The sequence below is a fragment of the Alosa pseudoharengus genome, unplaced genomic scaffold (genome assembly GCF_046254945.1).
Source record: "Alosa pseudoharengus isolate Yale_2024_CS ecotype anadromous, Long Island Sound unplaced genomic scaffold, YU_APseudo_1.1 YU_APseudo_1.1_scf_4, whole genome shotgun sequence".
In the NCBI taxonomy this organism is placed as follows: domain Eukaryota; kingdom Metazoa; phylum Chordata; class Actinopteri; order Clupeiformes; family Clupeidae; genus Alosa; species Alosa pseudoharengus.
This window is the reverse complement of record NW_027468774.1, coordinates 23,700,276-23,719,381: the sequence shown is the minus strand read 5'-3', so window position 1 is coordinate 23,719,381 and position 19,106 is coordinate 23,700,276.

Sequence of the window (19,106 nt, the reverse complement as noted above, 5' to 3'; positions counted from 1 at the left end):
TCTCCAAAACGATCCCCACCCACTGACCAACCTCCAAACAGCCTCCTCCCCCTCTCCTCTCTCTCTGACACACAAACACACACGAAACATATACATTTTGACTTTCAAGTGGATTATTATAGGCCTACATGAAAGAATTCATGGCGGGCGTGGGTAAAGCCGAGAAAAACATTTGAGCCGCATCCATAGTGACTCCATGGTAATATTTTCTCGCATTGATTTATTTGAAGTTTAAATTGAAGCGCACAATAGATTTATGGTGAGCAAAGTCTCACCTCATTGTAAATGAATACATCTCTAACTGTAACACATCACTATTTAACTAACCGGGATTGGGCCATTATAATTCGCCCTAATATTGTCTCGCTGTAATGCTCATTGTTTACTACTGTTGTCCAGGAAAGCGCTCAGAGGAAGCCATATGACTCATTGGCGTTTGAGGAAGCTCAAAATATTGTCATTAAAGTCATCCGTGCTACCATGGAGACCAGTGTAGCTCCCAGAGTAATCATGGCAATGCTGTTGTGTGATAACAGCCAGCCCCAGGATTTGGGTGTGGCGTTACAATCTGCTCTCCAATCCATTGACTGTTCTTCCTCGCATCCCATCCTTGCCAGAGAGGAGTAGTCAGAACGAAAGAATGTAGTTGGTCTGGGAAGAACTGGAAGAGGGAGGGCATGTCAGAGAGAGAGAGAGAGAGAGAGAGAGCAGCACATTTTTGTAAAATGTATCATTTTCATTCCAAGGGCAAATGTCACTATGACTAAAGTTTTGAAGCATTGGCATTGGCTTATTAACTGCGTTAAGTGAATGCACACTGTTCCTGTTCCAGCCACCTTTTCACTTTGGTGGTGGTTGTGGCTGGTGGGTGAATGGATGGGTTAGATGGGGGTCAGGTGAGATCTGCCACTGCTTTGAAGAGCAGCTTGCCTGCACAATATGTTGACCTTGACCCTAGGCTTGTGGCATTCTGTTATGCTCTGACCTCAGTTGGGTAGGATCCTTAGGGCTTCAGGCAGATACTCATGCCCAATGATGACCCCCCCCCCTTTCTGTGAAAGAATCACTATGTCTCCTTTTCTGTATTCCAAATTCGCTTCAATTTAGAGTCAACCTCAGATGTCGCTCCCACAAAGTCATGCTAATATGGACACTGCATTAAGATTCAGCATGCATGTTCTATTGTCTGCCACTTTGCTATACAATAAATGTTTTTTTAAATGTCTTTAAAGGAATACACCAACTTTTTTGGAAAATGAGCTTATACCATCCCAAAAAGTTGGCATGTTCCTTTCTTTCATTTATACAGTTTTAAATTACCCAAAGCAGCAACTTGTTTATTATTACCAAGGTGGTCTATGTTTAGTTGTTTTGCATGTCAGTCAACAAGACTACCATTACAAGTAGCCTATGGGGCCTGTTCATAAGCCTCATAATAGTCTTCTCTCTCTCTCTCTCTCTCTCTCACACACACACACACACACACACACACACACACACACACACACACACACACACACACACACACACACACACACACACACACACACACACTCTCTATCTCTCACTCTTACTCAGACAAACAGCCCTACAGAGATAGAAAGAGAGACATTTAGAAAGTTCCTCATAGAAAAGACTGGAAAAAAAGAAAAAATTGTGGGGCCATATCTACACTACAAACTGTATATAGCTAGCTTGAATGGAGACCCTGCCTTTCACTATCTTTCTCTCATACACTCACACACAAAAACAACTCTTACAGACAGAAAAAGAGCAAGAGAGACAATTACACAGACACACAAACCTTCAATTCTGAGGGGCTTAGGGCGAGGGTGTGTCAGAAATAAAGGACCCAGCTGACTATCAGGCATAACGTGTAAATTGTGTGCGCGTGTAACCTTTGAAAGGCTTGGCTGCCGAGGCCATTCTTACACGGCCTGCCTCCTGGACAATCACAGCTTTGTGTGGCCCTCTCTAACGATCAGTAAACTGGAATGGCCGAACACAAACTCATATTCCAACAGCAAAAACAGGGCCCACGGAAAACCGAATCTGGCAAAGAGCAGAGTTGCATATCATCCTTGTGCAGAACATTTCCAAGGTGTGGGGAATCTCTGCGTCCCGGTGGGACTATGGGAATGCTTGAGGGTGTGTTACACTACTCGATGAGAGTACTCTGCATGAGTAGTCTCAGTGCCCATGTGACTCAATTGTGGGGTTACTCACTAGCCTCAGTGACAGAATGTTTCCACACATGCGCAGGACAATGAGCAGTGCCTGCATGCCAAGTGAGTAAGCGTGACCAAAAACCACCCTTTTCTTTTCCTTTTTTCTCCTCCATAAAACTGTCTCATTGTAAAGGGTTTCCCCCTCTCTATCCATCCCTCACTAAGTCTAGCTCCACTATTGCTTTTGTAGCTGACTACTGGAGACTTGGATGGTTTCTGTTTATATTTGCTTTCTTTTTCATTGGCCTTATCAATCATCAGTCATAAACATGCTGCTACAGTAGATCTAGATGAAAACATGAAATAATACCTAAGCCCCCCCCCCCCCCTCAAGTTGATAAAACCTCACTATGTATCACCATGTTGGGTAATGGTGTTTCGCCATCTGTGGAAACAGTAAACTTACCTGTTTTCCCTTTTCCCACACACAATTGTGCAATGTTCTCTCGTCCACTTATTCTCACACCCACACACCCACACACACAGTATGGCGAAATACAGAATCTCACATTCATTCTTTTTTCATGAACTCTTTGGGTTTGTGATGCAAGCTCACTCCCATCCACCCCGCCCCCACAAACACACACACACACACACACAGACAAACACACACATACACACTGCCAACAGAACAGCTGGCATATCCAAAGCAACCAACTACTTCCCACTTCCCTCGAAGGGGACAGCTTGCCTCTCCGTCTTCCGTCGGGTGTGGTGTGAATGGTGGCTTCCATCTTGCTCATGTGTGCAATAGGAGGTACCTACCTCCCAGTGTCTTTCGCTACCTACTTCTCAACCAATCACAGCAGAGGTCTTTGGCAGTACCTCTCCAGCCTTAGGAAACTGGCGGGTGTTCAGTACCGAGGGCCCAGTGGCTTGCTAAGTCTGGTTCCTGTTAATGTGGGTTTCCATTCCTGTCCTTCTGTAGTAGTCTGCAGCCCATAGCTTATTCATAGTGCGTTCGTCCTGTAGATGCACAATGAAAGGGTAAACACAATAGAACGGCCAAGTAGCAGAATCAATATCAAGTAGAGGTTCAAAGACTTAACGTCTCAGCTAGACTTTACTTTCCCTGGCCAGCTACACAGCCGGAATAAGAAATCCTACAAAGAACACTTTTTTTCAGTCAGATGAGGACTTGCAGGTTGTTGAAGCTGAGCGTACTATGAGGGTGTGACAGACCTGATGAGAACACCTCCATTTAACTTTTCAAGCACAGTCAGTTAAGAAAATACAATGCTTTCTTCATGATGGCTTTTCTTACCACTGAAAACATAATTTGCTCATGAGTAATCAGTGACTATTTTGAGATTTTGTTTTTCATCTGAAGTCTTCCAGAGAGTAAAATGACTAATCTCTCACCATGCAGGAGAAGCCAGTCAGGACATCTGACAACTTTTCCAGTTTTCAAAGGCTAGTATATACAATGCCATGTACAAATGTCCTAGGACTATTTAAAAAAACTGAAATGAAACTTCTCTTTTGATTTAAGTCTGTCTGTAGATCAACATAGAAAAACTATGGTGTTGAGTTCATTTCTTTAACATAATGGTAATTGCTTGAGCCTTAAAATGTGTTCAGTATATGCTTATTCCATTTGATTTTATTTCTGTTTGAAGAAATATTCACATAAAAGAAAAAAATTCTCAGTTTTTGAATCACTTTCTTCCAAATTTACCCTGGCATCTAGGAGCACTTCATACTCACTATGCCATACATCAAAGAAAAAGATGATAAAAACAAGAAAAAATGGTACCGTCTCATTACTGTGTTTTTGTTGCATGCTGTGTTTTCCCTTGACATGTCTATCCACTTGACTGTATACATTGTTTTGGTTCAAACATTTTGCCACATGAAAAGACCAAAGTCTTTCACTTAGTTGGTAAGTTTGAGGGAGTATTTACATTCCAGAAAGAAGAAAAACTACTCGTATTCGTCTAGGCTGTTCGTTGCCATGGTGACCACTTTCTTTTTATCCACTCCCTTGCCCTGGCTTCCCCTTTTGGCTTGGTCTTCATCTTTTTATAGTGTGTACATTTTTATCACATTAAACTCTGGATGATCATTCGTTGTCTTCTGCCTAGAACACTGCCGTGCTCCTCCTATTCTTTCTGTGCCACCCCCCTCGCCACCACAGCCACTGAGCCTTTTCTGTCAATGAAATCCAGACATACATATTTTGGTTTGAAACTTTGAAAAGAAAACAGCTCCTCGCAGTAGCTAGGCAACCCAAAATATGAGTCATCATTCAGCCGCACCCATCATCCCCCACCCCCTCTCCTCTCTCTCTTTCTCACACTCTTAATCTCTCACTCAGTCTTTCTTTACTGTGGTATTGTTCAGTCAGACAACAGTGTACAAACTATGAAGGAGTTTCATTTGTGTGGATCAATTATAAAGAAAAGTTATGTTTGTACTGTGTTTATGGGTGTGTGTATGTGTGTGTGTGTGTGTGTGCGGGTGTGGGAATGCATGTGGTTTTGCTTTTGGGTGACGGCGTGATGGTGTATGTTTGTACAACTAAGACAGAGATAGAGCGGCATATATTAGCTGGTATTGCACCACCTATCGCCACACAGTAAACTTAATAATGAATCTTACAGAGATACTCCACTAAAACGGTTTATGTTTGTTTGTTCATTACCCTTAGTTTAGCTTAGCTTTTTTCAGCTGCCACTGTAACTTACTTCCTTACTGTTCTGTTCTCACTCAGGGCTGGGCTGCCCAGAGGCTCCACGAGGGGAAATGCAGCTGAAACACTCTGGAGAGAACAACAGATGTGTCTAACATAGCTCTGCTGACCTCTAGTGTAGAGTGGCAGGGGGACAACAGTCAGGGATAGGCCTGGCTATTAGAAATTGTCCACCATGGATACAGTTTCAATTAGTGATGTCAAAATGTGGGTGGTGTTTGTTTGTATGTGATGTTTTCTGTCAAAAGCAACCATATTTGTAGACCTCACATAGCAATGCAACCCTGAGGCAGTTATTTTTTGAGTGCCAATGCATAACCTATAATGTGTGTTGAGTCTGGATCCCATATGTTTTCCTAACATAATACTTTGGTATGAGATGGTGAATGGTAGGAAAACAGATAAATATAAAAAATGGGAAAACATCTGTCATATCAGGAAACAATACAAAGAATAATTAGTAAGCAAAAACAAAGGCAAAAGTAGTAAAAAAAGTAATAAAAGACAAAGTAGAATAATTATCAAGGCAGATTCAGAATTTGTAACTCGGCACAGTTAGCAGAAAGCATCTGAGAACAGTTTGGTCTTAAGTCTAGATTTAAAACTGGCTACAGTTGGGGCCTTTTTGATGTCATCCGAAAGTTGGTTCCACAGCTGAGCCGCATAGCAGCTAAAAGCTGCTTCACCATGTTTAGTTCTAACTGTAGGTTTTACTAGCAGGTTTTTCACCTGGGACCTGAGAGGACGAGAAGGTGTGTACTGCTGAAGCATGTCTGACAAGTATTTAGGTCCTGCTCCTTTTACTGATTTATAAACAAGCAATAGTGCTTTAAAGTCAATTCTGTGACTTACTGGAAGCCAGTGCAAGGACTTAAGAATTGGAGTAATGTGGTCAGTTCTTTTAGTTTTTGTTAGAATCCTAGCTGCTGCATTTTGTATCACCTGAAGCTGTTTAATAGTCTTTTTAGGAAGGCCTGTGAACAGTCCATTGCAGTAATCAACCCTGCTGGAGATAAATGCATGAATGAGTTTCTCTAAGTCATATTTTGACATCAGCCCTCTGAGTTTGGCAATATTTTTGAGGTGGTAAAAAGCTGATTTAGTTATCGCTTTCATGTGGCTGTTGAAATTTAGATCACTGTCAATTAATACACCAAGATTTTTAACAGTATCCTTTGCCTTCAACCCTTTTGTGTCAAGGAGAGTGGCAACCCTAAGTCTTTCCTCATTTTTACCAAATATAATTACTTCAGTTTTTTCTTTGTTCAGCTGAAGAAAATTTTGAGACATCCAGGTGTTGATTTGTTCTATACACTGACACATAGATTCAAGAGGACCATAGTCGTTTGGTGATAGAGCTAGCATTAACTTTGAAATCATTGGTCCAGCCTAACCAATCACATTGATCAGGGTTTCCTAACATTACCTCCTACTTCGCCTAAACTTTACAAACCGACAATAAACATAATTGGCAGTCAGTAAACAATGTATGTTGGCCTACCTTTGCTGTGAATAAATGTACACACTATTCCGATTGCAATTTTTGATGTTTGCAGGTGTTGCTACCACCACTTACCACTGCCACTTTCGATCCCCTCTTGTTGCTGATTGGGCAGGTAATCTGCTGACCAATGGAAACATTAGTGAATTATGGTGTTCCAGACTATCTCCTATCTATAAAAATAGCCTGATTCAACTCAAAGCTTGACTGATACTGTATGATGGATGGAAGCTGTATGCTCAATTGACTCAAAAGCAGCATTTTAGGAAGTTTCAGCTCTGAATTAATTTAGGCTACTTTATGTCAACATCTGTGGAAAGTATTGACCTATACATGACTCTAAAAATAACCTATAAAACAAAAACAAAAATCTGTTATTGGTTCTGTTAACGATGACAATTAAAGTGTATATTAATATATTTTCTTGGTATGATTGGTCTTTCATTGTCATCCATCCATATACTGCAATACATTTATTTCAAAGTTGACATAGAATGGATGATCGGAGTGTTTTACCTTGTTGTCTTATGTTAACATAGAAGGTGTGCAAACTATTGTCAAAAGTATGCTTAGATACTATTTTACAAGCCCATTCACAACCCTACAATTAGGCTAGGAAATAAAATGGCCAGCAGCTGATTTTAGCAGATATCTAGCGCCCCCTCATGATTATTTATCACCTACATGCATAATTAAGTGAGCTTTACGCTAATTGGCTGCCTTGCAGCCAAAGACTGCTCAGGCTGATCAAAAGGATGATTTGTGTTACAGTCTGTATTTACGTCACAGTCTTTATTTACGTCACAGTCTTTTGTTGTTCAGACTCGCCCGTTTGTAATGGTCATTTCAAAGTTTGAGATTTAGATAAAGGAGGAAACAACTGTGTATCCCATTTTGTGGCCAGGCATAGAACTCTCCTTATTCAACAAAGCCAAGGGGAACATTTTTTCATTCTAGGTGATTTTTAAATTGAAGGTTGACAGACATGAAAAACAGAGCAAAATGTTCACCTTGGCCCAATGATCGCACATTCTGACTAAAGATGCGTAGGATGCACCACTCTTCTCTCACCACTTGTTCCTCATCTCATCTGGTAACAGAGATCTGACCCTTACTGCATTTCTCATGTCTGTCTGTCCTTGACTCCTCCATTCTTGTTGCATTCGGTCCTCGTTTCCTTTCACGCTTTAATTAGGAGGTGGAATTAGGACGTCCCCTGACCCATTCTGATCTCAATTGAGATTTGAGCAGCGATCTGGTGTCAGCCAGGCTGGCGGCCATGAAAATGACTTATTCATCTTACTAGACTATAAAAACTTACATTCACCTTTCTTTGCAGACGACAGCTTGTGCTATTCTGTAAGATCTAGTTACCGTCACCACAGCCAAATTCATTCCTCTGTTGACTAGCACTGTATTTAATATACTGTAGCACTATATGGTGCAAAGTGGTATTACAAGAGACTACAACACTAGCTGGATTGCATACTAATTTTAGTGGTTATATTTTAGTGGGCACTAGGTCAAAACGGGTGTGTCTTCACAATCTGTTGATATGTCTAGGTCATTTTTGAACGTTTTAAACAAAAAAAACTGCACACATGTAATACTGTGCACAATACTGTGCCACACAAGTCCCTCTGAATACAATGAGGAATCATCACCAAGAATATTTGCCAAATGAGCTCCTGTAAAAATGTCAATTAGTTGCACAGCTGATGTGATGAAGCTGAAGATGAAGAACCTAATAATAATAATAAGCTGCTCTGTGATGAGGATTTCATTCATATGGGCAACGTGATTTCCCACAAATCCAATATCATCACAAGTTTGCTGTAAATCTGCCGCAAACATTTAATTTTTGTAAGGGAATAACACTCACTCACAGTTTTAGAACTTTCTAGAAGCATAGAACTTTCCTACATAATGGAAATATAGCCCCTCAGATTCTTGCTGCCTCAACCATGTTTTTTGGTCAAGCCCTGAAATGTACATTTATAAAATTCACTAGAAAATCTTTCCCTTTATTTTTTAATGACTTATACTTTTTTTTTAGGTCTCCTGCCTTCATGGTGACATGAATATAGATGTCGTAGTAAGGCCAACAGGTTGTGAAGATGCATACACTCTTAAAATTAATGTTTTAACACATATTGTGTAACAAATAAAAATGGCAACAAACTGTGTTGTCCCTATCTGGACAAAGAGATGTGTTAAAAACAAGGCAAATTGTGTATAGTTCTCATTTACTACATTTCACCAGAACAACAGAGTGTTTATATTTAGTCTTTGAAGTAATAACATGCTGAATCGACTTTGAAAAGCAATGTCTCTCACAGACATGTAATTTACAAATTTGCCACAAGAGGGTATCATTTGTTCACCCCCACATACATACACTTTTCCCATATGTATTGTACATTGCTCCAAAATGTTATACTCACAAACAACCTGCAAGTGTTCAAGTGTAATGGTTACTGGATTTTCAAGAACCATTAAAGTTATGATGTATGCATTTGTGGAAAGGTACCTTCCTATTAAATCACTAACATATAGTGCAATTATGTAAGTCAAGAGGGGACAGGCATCCTATACAAGTGTTTTTTTACCTTAATATAACAGTTTCAAAGGCATTTTGATATTGAAACTGTATTGAATACCTTTAAAAACACAGGCTGACTTGGTAACTGATATTCATAGTCCTAGCGTAAGGCGCGCAGCATCATCAAAGACTGTTCTCACCCGAACCACAGACTGTTCACCCCACTCTTCTGCGGGAGGCGTTACAGGTCTCCCCACACCTGAACCAGCAGGTTCAGAGGAAGTTTCTTTCCTGCGGCTGTCACCCTACTGAACTCTAGCTCTGCATTCAGGTTACATCCAACCAACAACCCCAGGGACAAGGAGGCGGACATCCCCCCTTATAAGGTAACGTTCGGTTACGGGTGTAACCTTAGTCATATTTTGTACCACTCTGCAGTACATCTACTTCTAAATATTGCTATAAACAGAACATGGGCGGAATATGGTGTGCATGGAAACATAGTCAGTGAGTGTTTGATTCAACATAAACAGGTGTGTTGAATGCTGTGTTGTTAGTGCAAGTGCAGATATGTGTTAATGTTTTGATATGTGCCGGGGGTATTTTCAACGAAAAACCTACCACACAGGATGTTGATAGCATTGCAGACTTCTCTTCGTGCACTTTAGCCCTAGTAGTCCAGGCAAAGTAGCGTTTTACAACAGACTAATTGTAAAATAATTTTTTGCAGCTTAGATCATTTCTATGAGGTGTCCAGAAGAACATACTAAAAGTCCTAAGAAATCCTAGTTGAGGAAATATGTTAAATTCTCATCAATCCAAGATGTGTGCCAATTAGACCAGGCAACAATAGGCCTACACCATCAATGGGGCTATTTTTTTCCTTTACTCCTATCAAAATTAAACTTTACACAATGAAAGTACCCATGAAAAGTATTTTTTTTTGTATTACAAGTTTTTTTGAAAATTAATTTGAATATGCAAATGAGCTATACACTAATCAAATATGCCCAAAATACACCCAAATAGGCTTAATTTTTCCTTTACTCTTACCACAAAAACTGATTTAACTATATAAACCATATATTTTCTGGAAGGTTAGACCCTCCTTTCTCACCCTCCCCTTTACTTTGCTGCCCATTCATAATACATAGGATATGAGTAAATTGGGTATATGGCTCATACCTTTGGGTCTGTGCCATTTAGGAAAAACTGTTTCAACCATATAAACCATATATTTTCTGAAAGCTTATACCCTCAGGATGTGATCTAACATGACATGAAACATGTCCCATCCTCCTCATTAGTATGCTGCCCATGCATAACACATGGGGTATTGGTAAATTGAGTGTGTTCTGATACATTTTGGGCTGTACCATGAAGAGAAAACTAATTAAACCACCTAAACCATATATTGTCTGAAAGCATATACCCTCAAGATGTGAACTAACATGGATTTTGACATTTGTCACCCTCCTCATGACACGACAGCCCAAAAAGGTATTATCCATATACACGATTTACCAATACCCAATGTATTATGCATGGACAGCATACTAATGAGGAGGGTGGGGCATGTGTCATTGTACCCATTGTAAAAAAAAATGTTACCTTCCATGTATATTTTCACTGCGATGATTGATTGTGATAGGAGTAAAGGAAAAAATAAGCCCATTAGGGTGTATTTTGGGCATATGCGATTAGTATGTTGCTCATTTGCATATTCAAATTAATTTTCAAACAAACTTCTAATACAAAATGTTTTACTTTTCATGTAGACTTTCATTGTGTAAAGTTTTATTGTGGTAGGAGTAAAGGAAAAAAATAAGCCTATGGGGGCCTATATTTGATTAGTGTACAGCTCATTTGCATATTCAAATTCATTTTCTAAGAAACTTGTAATACAAAAAACTTTTCATGGATACTTTCATTGTGTAAAGTTTTTTTTTTGATAGACATAAAGGGAGAAAATAGTCCCATAGGAGTGTATTGTTGTCTGGCCTTATACTGGCACACATCTTGGATTGATGAGAATTAAACATATTTCCTCAACTAGGATTTCTTAGGACTTTTAGTATGTTGTTCTGGACACCTAATAGAAATTATCTATGCTGAAAAAAATTATTTTACAATTAGTTCTATTTTTGGCTCCAAAATGGGTTACTTTGCCTGGACTATAGTGTTGTCAAGATGAGTAAGACAGAGCATGCACACAGAATGCTTATCTGAGCCATGCTGCAGTGTCAATTTTGATTCAGGGCTGATTACTTTTAGTTTTTTAAAGATTTTTAAAACACCTTTGTTTTATATTAGATTAGATTCAACTTTATTGTCATTGTGCAGAGTAGAGGTACAAAGACAACGAAATGCAGATTGTGTCAAACCAGAAGGGCAAAAAAGCAGAAAAGTGCAATGTATATACAGGTGGTGCATAGACAGGACAAGAAATATAGTGCAGTGTAGACAGTAGTATACAGTTGGTTTACAGAAGGTGGTTTAGAGTAGTATAAATTAAATATAAATATTTGCAGTGTATTAGCAGTTCTCTATCGTATCGAGACTATCTCTCCACCCATTACATATTCCATATGTATGGGGAATTGATCTACCGGATCGTGGAACGTGGATACTTCTTTAAGACACACCGGTGGCACCGGCCACGCCCTCGATTAGTGTTGTTTAAAACACCTGTGCTGGCGTGAGGTTAGTGCTTAAATATTGATCGACACACGCCTCCGAGCGGCGTAGAGGTGGAGAGATAGTCTCTTCACTCAGAGAACAAAGGTTACACCCATAACCGAACGTTCTCTATCGTATCGAGACTCTCTCTCCACCCATTACATATTCCATATGTATGGGGAACCTCTGTAAGACACACCGTGAGGAGTCAGTGCAGATCAGGCACCCGCGTAAATAGATAGATAGATAGATAAATGAATGAACTATTTACACTATTTACAACCCCCAGGCTTGTGAGCACTGCCAGACGCAAGTGTTCCTACCTTCGACCCAGTCGCAAGACGCTATCCTGGGCTTACCAGCCCTGCAAGACGCAAGGGCATAGTGGAGAGGTGAAGGTTGCTCAACCCCCCCGCCAGACGCAAAAGAGGTTGAGGTAACAAAAATGGACAGCCCCTAGGGCCATAAAAAGGAAAAGGAAGCTTAAATCCCAGGTGCTCCCAACACCCACTCCCCAAAAGACGGGCTGGCTGCCACATTAAGGGAGTAATACTTTTAAATGCAAAAGTTGCTGGTGTTGACCATATAGCAGCTGAGCAAACTGCCAGAAGCAGAGTGATCTTAAGCGATAGCCACTTGAGTTCTACAGAATCGACCGGTTCAAAAGGGGGGCATCGGAGTGCTTTCAGCACCCTATCCAGATCCCACTGGGGCACACCTGGAGATCTCTTTCGTGGCATACACCGTTGGGCCCCTTTCAGAAATTGAGAAATCAGTGCACAGCAGCGTTCAGGTAGACTACGGTTTCCTACTCTCGATGCCTTGATAGCAGCTACCATACCTCTGAGGGTAGCAGCAGACTTCCCTGGCTCCAACTGCCCTTGCAGAAATTGAAGAATATGCTGTGAAGTGGATTCAAGGGGGTCCACCTGATGGGTTTCGCACCAAGATGTGAATCTGCCCCAGCGAAAGGCGTAGGCTGCCCGGGTCGATTGTGCCCTTGCCGACTCCAATGTTTGGATTACTGGATCTGAGAGGCCTAGGGCCTGAAACTCTGCCCTTTCAGGGGCCACGCCCACTGTGCCTGTGCCTGTGTCAACAGATCCCTCCGAATGGGGAGCTCCCAAGGGGTGCCATTCAGAAGCAGAACAATCTCTGAGAACCACAGCATGTGAGGCCAGTTCGGGGCTATCAGGATTACGTCCGCACTCCCGGTCCTGATCCTCCATAAAAGAGGATGAAGAAGGCCGAAGGGGGGAAACGCATAGAGCAGACCCAGAGGCCACTGATGGGCCAGAGCATCCATCCCTAAGGGCGGGTCGTCCCTCCTCAGAGAGAAGAACATGGCACAATGAGTCATCTCCCTCGAGGCAAACAGATCTGCTATGGCGACCCCAAAGCGTCGCCATATCTGCGCAACCACCTCTGGATGGAGTCTCCACTCCCCTGGCTGAGGCCCTCCCCTGGACAACAAGTCTGCCGCAGTGTTCAGGGAGCCTGTTAAGTATGTGGCCCTCAGGGACAGAAACCGTGGGTAAGCCCAACTCCACAACTTGTGGGCCAGGCGTCCTAGGATGGGAGAGCCAAGCCCCCCCTGCCTGTTGACATAAGCAGCTGCCGCTGTACTGTCGGTTTTGACTAACACATGGTGGCCCCTCAAGCGTGGGAGGAAACTTTGGAGTGCAAGGCGAATTGCTGTCAGTTCCAGTGCATTGATGTGTTGGCCCAACTGTTTGCCGGTCCAGACACCTCTGACCCCAAATCCCGCATGCACCGCCCCCCAACCTTCTTGTGAGGCATCCGTTGCCAGTAGTTGGTGATGCGTCACTGGGCCCAGCCTGCTGCCTCTCTCCAAGTTCCCTGGGTACCTCCACCATTGGAGAGCAGTGGAGAGACGCCACGTCACCCGAACTCTGGCTGACGAGGGGGACTGGGGGTTCAGACCCAGACTCAGAAAGCAACGCTGTAGTGGCCGCATATGCAGCAAGCTGAGAGGAACCACATGAACAGTAGCCGCCATCAGACCCAACCGGCGGAGACATAGTCTCCAGCTCACCTTCCTGTGAGGGCGAAAGAGAGAGAGACAGGACCTGATGGTCTCCTTCCGCACCGGAGTCAGGGAGATCTGAGCAGCCCTGGAGTCCAGAGTCGTACCTAGGAACTTGATGACCTGTGATGGCTCCAGTTTGCTCTTTCTTACATTCAGACGAAGCCCTAGGCTTAGAATATGTTGTAGCAGCCTGGATATGTGTTCGCGGCACTGCTGCTGTGACTGTGCACATAGCAGCCAGCCATCCAGATAATTCAAAATCCGGATGCCTTGCCGGCGGAGTGGACCAAGGACGGCGTCCATGCACCTCGTGAAAGTGGGAATGGGAATTTGAAAATAGGCGTCCTGGAGGTCGATTGTAGCGAACCAATCGTCTTGGTTTATGGCCTGACGCACTCTTGGAATTGTCAGCATCCTGCATCGGAGGGGGCGCAGATATTTGGTGTCCCCCGTCTCGCACTGGTCGCTGAGGGCCGGGTGGAGAGAGTAGAGGTGGGTGCAAAAATTCGATACCCTTCGGTCATGGTAGAAAGGACCCATGGTCTTGCCCCTAGTGCTGCCCAAGCTTTGGCTCGGCCCGACTGAAGGCCTGGGCAGCTGAGGCACTGCGCACCGTCAGGACTGAGGTGGCGGCCGTTGATGCCCTTGGCGATGGGTTTGCCCGCGATGGTATTCCAGCCTATGCCTAAGGTCCCCTGGGCCCCAGCCAGGTTGAGATGGTGGGGCCTGGGGCATCTGGGCTCGGGGGTATCGACCCCTCTGGCGAAAGGCTGATGAGCCTGCTAACTCATGGGCATAGCGTCTCGCTGCTTGGGCCTCCTGCAGCATCGTCAATGCACCAGAACCGAACATGGCAGAGGGTTCAACCGGCAACCCGACAAGAGAACTACGGTCCGTCAGCTGAAGCCGGGACTGTGATAGCCACAGATGACGCCTTGCCACCCAAAATGCAGCCATAGCTCCCCCTGCTGCCACAGCCTGTTCTTTCATTGCTGTTGCAAGGAGGGAAGAGACGAGCCGAACCTCCTCCATTGACTCCTCAGTGCCACGAGATAAATGCCGGAGGTACAGTGACAAAATAGCTGCAGTGTTGGCCAGTTTCGTTTGAACCGCCATTGCACTGTGCACCCTAAGCAGCAAGCTGTCCATTGTCCTGCAATTCCTACTCGGGCAGCTTGTCCGGCCCAATGCCGACTGCGCTGATGATACGAAAGCAGTCAGTGACTGATCAAGTGGCGGAGGACGATCGCAACCAATGCGCCCGGCCCCGCTGACATTGGCTAGCCGCCGGCTGACAGAGGACCATCGTCGTGGTGCTGCTGGTGAGCTGAACTGTGCCAAGATCACAGCCTCAAAGTCTGGCAGGAGGGGGACCCCAGCCGACACTGGCCGAGATGTATCCTCCTCCTCAAACCGAGATGGAGGCGGGGGGGGGGGGGGGGGGTGTCCTCAGGCAATGTGAGCTCTAAGGCCATTGCTGCCCGGCCCAGAACCTCTCTGAGCTGGGAAACTGCTGGTAGCTCTGGCCCGATGGGCTTCCCTGACCTGCTGCCATCATACTCTGTCCATCAGAAGGAGACAGAGAGAGCACGTCAACATCAGAGTCCTCACCCATATGTGTTTCAAGGAGAGGCTCCTCCGCCGTGGGTGTACCCTGGGAGGAAAGCGCATCGCTCCGGTCAGAGGAGTCACTCCTCTGCCGCTTGGGACCATCACCATCACCAGGCGGAGAGTGGAGTCGTTTACCCATAAAAAAATGAAAACGGGCCTCCCTTGTGCGGAAGGGCATTATAAAACAATCCATGCATGTCGCTGGGTTATTCCTTGCGGCCTCAGCATGTCGGAAACCCAAGCACCAAGCAATACATTTGTCATGTCCATCTTCCATGGGCAATGTAAATGTACATGCCACACAAGCGTGAGTGGGAGGATTGGCCATAGCCAGATCCTTTCAGTGCACTGTTTAGAATACACTTACCTGTTTGATTGTCGTAAACAATATTTCCTTTTTTTTTTTATCCCAGTTTTACCCTTTAATACAAAATGAGACCTTGCGTGATGTTTTTTTTTTTTTTTTTTACGCCACGTCTGGCCACACGGGTTTGCTTACCACAAAGTTTGTGTGAGCTTAAGCACCTATGGAGTCTGCGCGTTCACAGCTCATATGCACCATCTCGCGGTCTGTGACAGGTGGAGGACAAGCAGGTAATTGCCTGGGCCTCGCACCCACCTGCCTTGTATGCAATCCGTCGTTCGGACTGGCTACCTGATTGGAAACAAAGTCGCAACAGTAACCACCAGAGAGAAAGCCTTGCGACAGTTCTCCCACTACTCATCTGCGGCTTCAGCGGCAGGCAAGCGGCTGTTGTACCATTAACGTTAATTGGGTTATTAATTATTCTTACCTTGTCTTCGAGTCACGCACGTCCGTGTGGAGATCAAAAAAGCACTAACCTCACGCCAGCACAGGTGTTTTAAACAACACTAATCGAGGGCGTGGCCGGTGCCACCGGTGTGTCTTAAGGAAGTATCCACGTTACACGATCCGGTAGATCAATTCCCCATACATATGGAATATGTAATGGGTGGAGAGATAGTCTCGATACGATAGAGAACTGCTAATACACTGCAAATATTTATATTTAATTTATACTACTCTAAACCACCTTCTGTAAACCAACTGTATACTACTGTCTACACTGCACTATATTTCTTGTCCTGTCTATGCACCACCTGTATATACATTGCACTTTTCTGCTTTTTTGCCCTTCTGGTTTGACACAATCTGCATTTCGTTGTCTTTGTACTTGTACTCTGCACAATGACAATAAAGTTGAATCTAATCTAATATAAAACAAAGGTGTTTTAAAAATCTTTAAAAAAAAGTAATCAGCCCTGCATCAAAATTGACACTGCAGCATGGCTCAGATAAGCATTCTGTGTGCATGCTCTGTCTTACTCATCTTGACAACACTAGGGCTAAAGTGCACGAAGAGAAGTCTGCAATGCTATCAACATCCTGTGTGGTTGGTTTTTCGTTGAAAATACCCCCGGCACATATCAAAACATTAACACATATCTGCACTTGCACTAACAACACAGCATTCAACACACCTGTTTATGTTGAATCAAACACTCACTGACTATGTTTCCATGCACACCATATTCCGCCCATGTTCTGTTTATAGCAATATTTAGAAGTAGATGTACTGCAGAGTGGTACAAAATATGACTACCGCCCAGCCCTGCACATTCAATCTGCAAAAATAAACTGCAAATCTCTGCAAATCACGCTTGTCTCCATCTCCTACTCTTGCAATTTTTGTGTATGTAAATGAGTGTGTTTGCTTCTGTGTATATGTGTATTTCTGTGAGTGTGTGTGTGTGTTCGCTTGGGAGTGTGTGAGAGGTGGTGGGGGGGGGGTTAATGGTGTGTTTGTGTGTGTGCTTGTGTGTCTTTGTGCATGCCTGTGTGTGTGTGCCTGTGTGTGTCTTTATGTGTGTGTGTGTACATTTCAACTTCATCCACACCACCATTCGCAGGCGATTTGTCACTAAATGTACAGATAAATTAATTTATTGTATGCCCCCCCATGAACGGAATTCCACAAACCTCAGCATGCATTCAGAGGGTGTCATAGTGATCCTAGAGGTCAAATTTCGTGCAGTTCTGAACACGTCAAAGATACCTGCGATTACAGAGCCTCAGTTTTGCTTTTTCATTAACTATGTGCCACAATACCGTAAATGAGTGGTTATGGGAAGGGTTGAGATAGAATAAAATGTTTCTGTGCAGCAGAAACAGGAATGTTCCTGTTTACATGTTAACCGGCATATTTTGGGCTCTATCTTGACGATCAGAAACGGATGGTCAGAGGCGAAAGTGTGGTGAGAATTAAAAATGACGTGGAAACAAAACCGAACTGAGATGTGTTAAGAAAGGGAGACGCTCCCAGGTTTATTACAAGCCGGCTCAGAGGAAAACATGAAACAAGTTGCCTTGTTCAAGTCACCTCTTGATTGTCGTAAGGCACTGCCTTTTATCCTGTTAGCAGGTTCTTTGTCTGCTCCAGTGGAAAAGTTCAGACACGCCCCGGACATATGCGTGCTTAATTGGCGCCGACCACCTATGGTGAAGTCTGGCATAAGACAAAAGCTGGGTCGTCGTACATGACAAAAGACTTGATTTGCAAATGGTTTACAGTATGTACATAAATCATTTTTATTACAAAAGGACACATTTAGGGGTGTGTCCAGTCCACATTCGGCATGGTTTTGTTGTCAAACGTTGGGTGCTTGGCGTAAAAAAGTTGCTCTTATGTTTCTTAATGGGTGTGTTTTGGGCATAGCATCCTTTAAACCAATGACAATGACGTCTGTCTGCAGCGCAACTTCAAACAGCGCATCTGTATTTTGATAGTCAGCGGTGCATTTGAAGGAATCTGCTTGCACGCGAGGCTGTATGAAACAGTTATTCCACTACTAAACCATGCTTTACTAAAACCTGTTTATGAATAGCAGAGTATAGCCTACAGACATCTACACTCGTCTATTATTTGAACTCATAACAAAGTGAAACTAACTTCACCGTGGTCTCATAGTAAACAACAAAACAGTTCTACAGTTAATTACTTTCACTATTGACTGACAAGGGGTTACCATTGAAAACATATCCTGAAAAAAGCAACAATTAGGGCCTTCCCCGATAATGTTAGAATGATTGAATAAAAATCTTAAGGATATTTATCCTGCAGAGGAGTTGCTGCTTACATCTCGTGACCGTGCATCTTCAGCTGGGCTTTCTATGCGCCATTCGCTATAGACAAGGTTTTTCTTGGTCTGTGGCATAATGATTTTTAGAGGGTGTAAGATAGCAAATTTTGGATCATGCGCCAGACCACAACTGCCACACCCCTGGGCCCAAGGCTTAATAAAAGTGAAAAGTAAAAGCTAAAAGTGAAGCACATGGTGCGAAAATCCGCCACTGGCTGGGTGTAAGATAAGAATAAGCTTTGCGTCGGGCTTTGAGCAGCATTTCTGATCATCAAAATAGAGCCCATTGAATTCAGATGCCAACTACGTCACTTAAGGAGAACGCTGCCATATTTGCGTCCGATCTTGTATAAGTATGATAAGTATGGCAGTGAACACAGTTGAATGAGTGAGAGAGAGAGACAGCAATATCTTGGAAAAAATTGAATTATCGGATCCTTACTCCCAATTTTATTTGCATATGCTACGTTATATGCAATGCTAGCCTGGGGCGCGTTTCCCAAAATCATAGTTGCTAACTACAGTAAGTTAGCAACTTTGTTGGTTGCAATGCAATTTCCCATTGCCAACCAACTAGTTGATGACAGGTTTTGGGAAACACACCCCTGGAAGTCAGGCCGAATATAACCCCGCCCACAAAA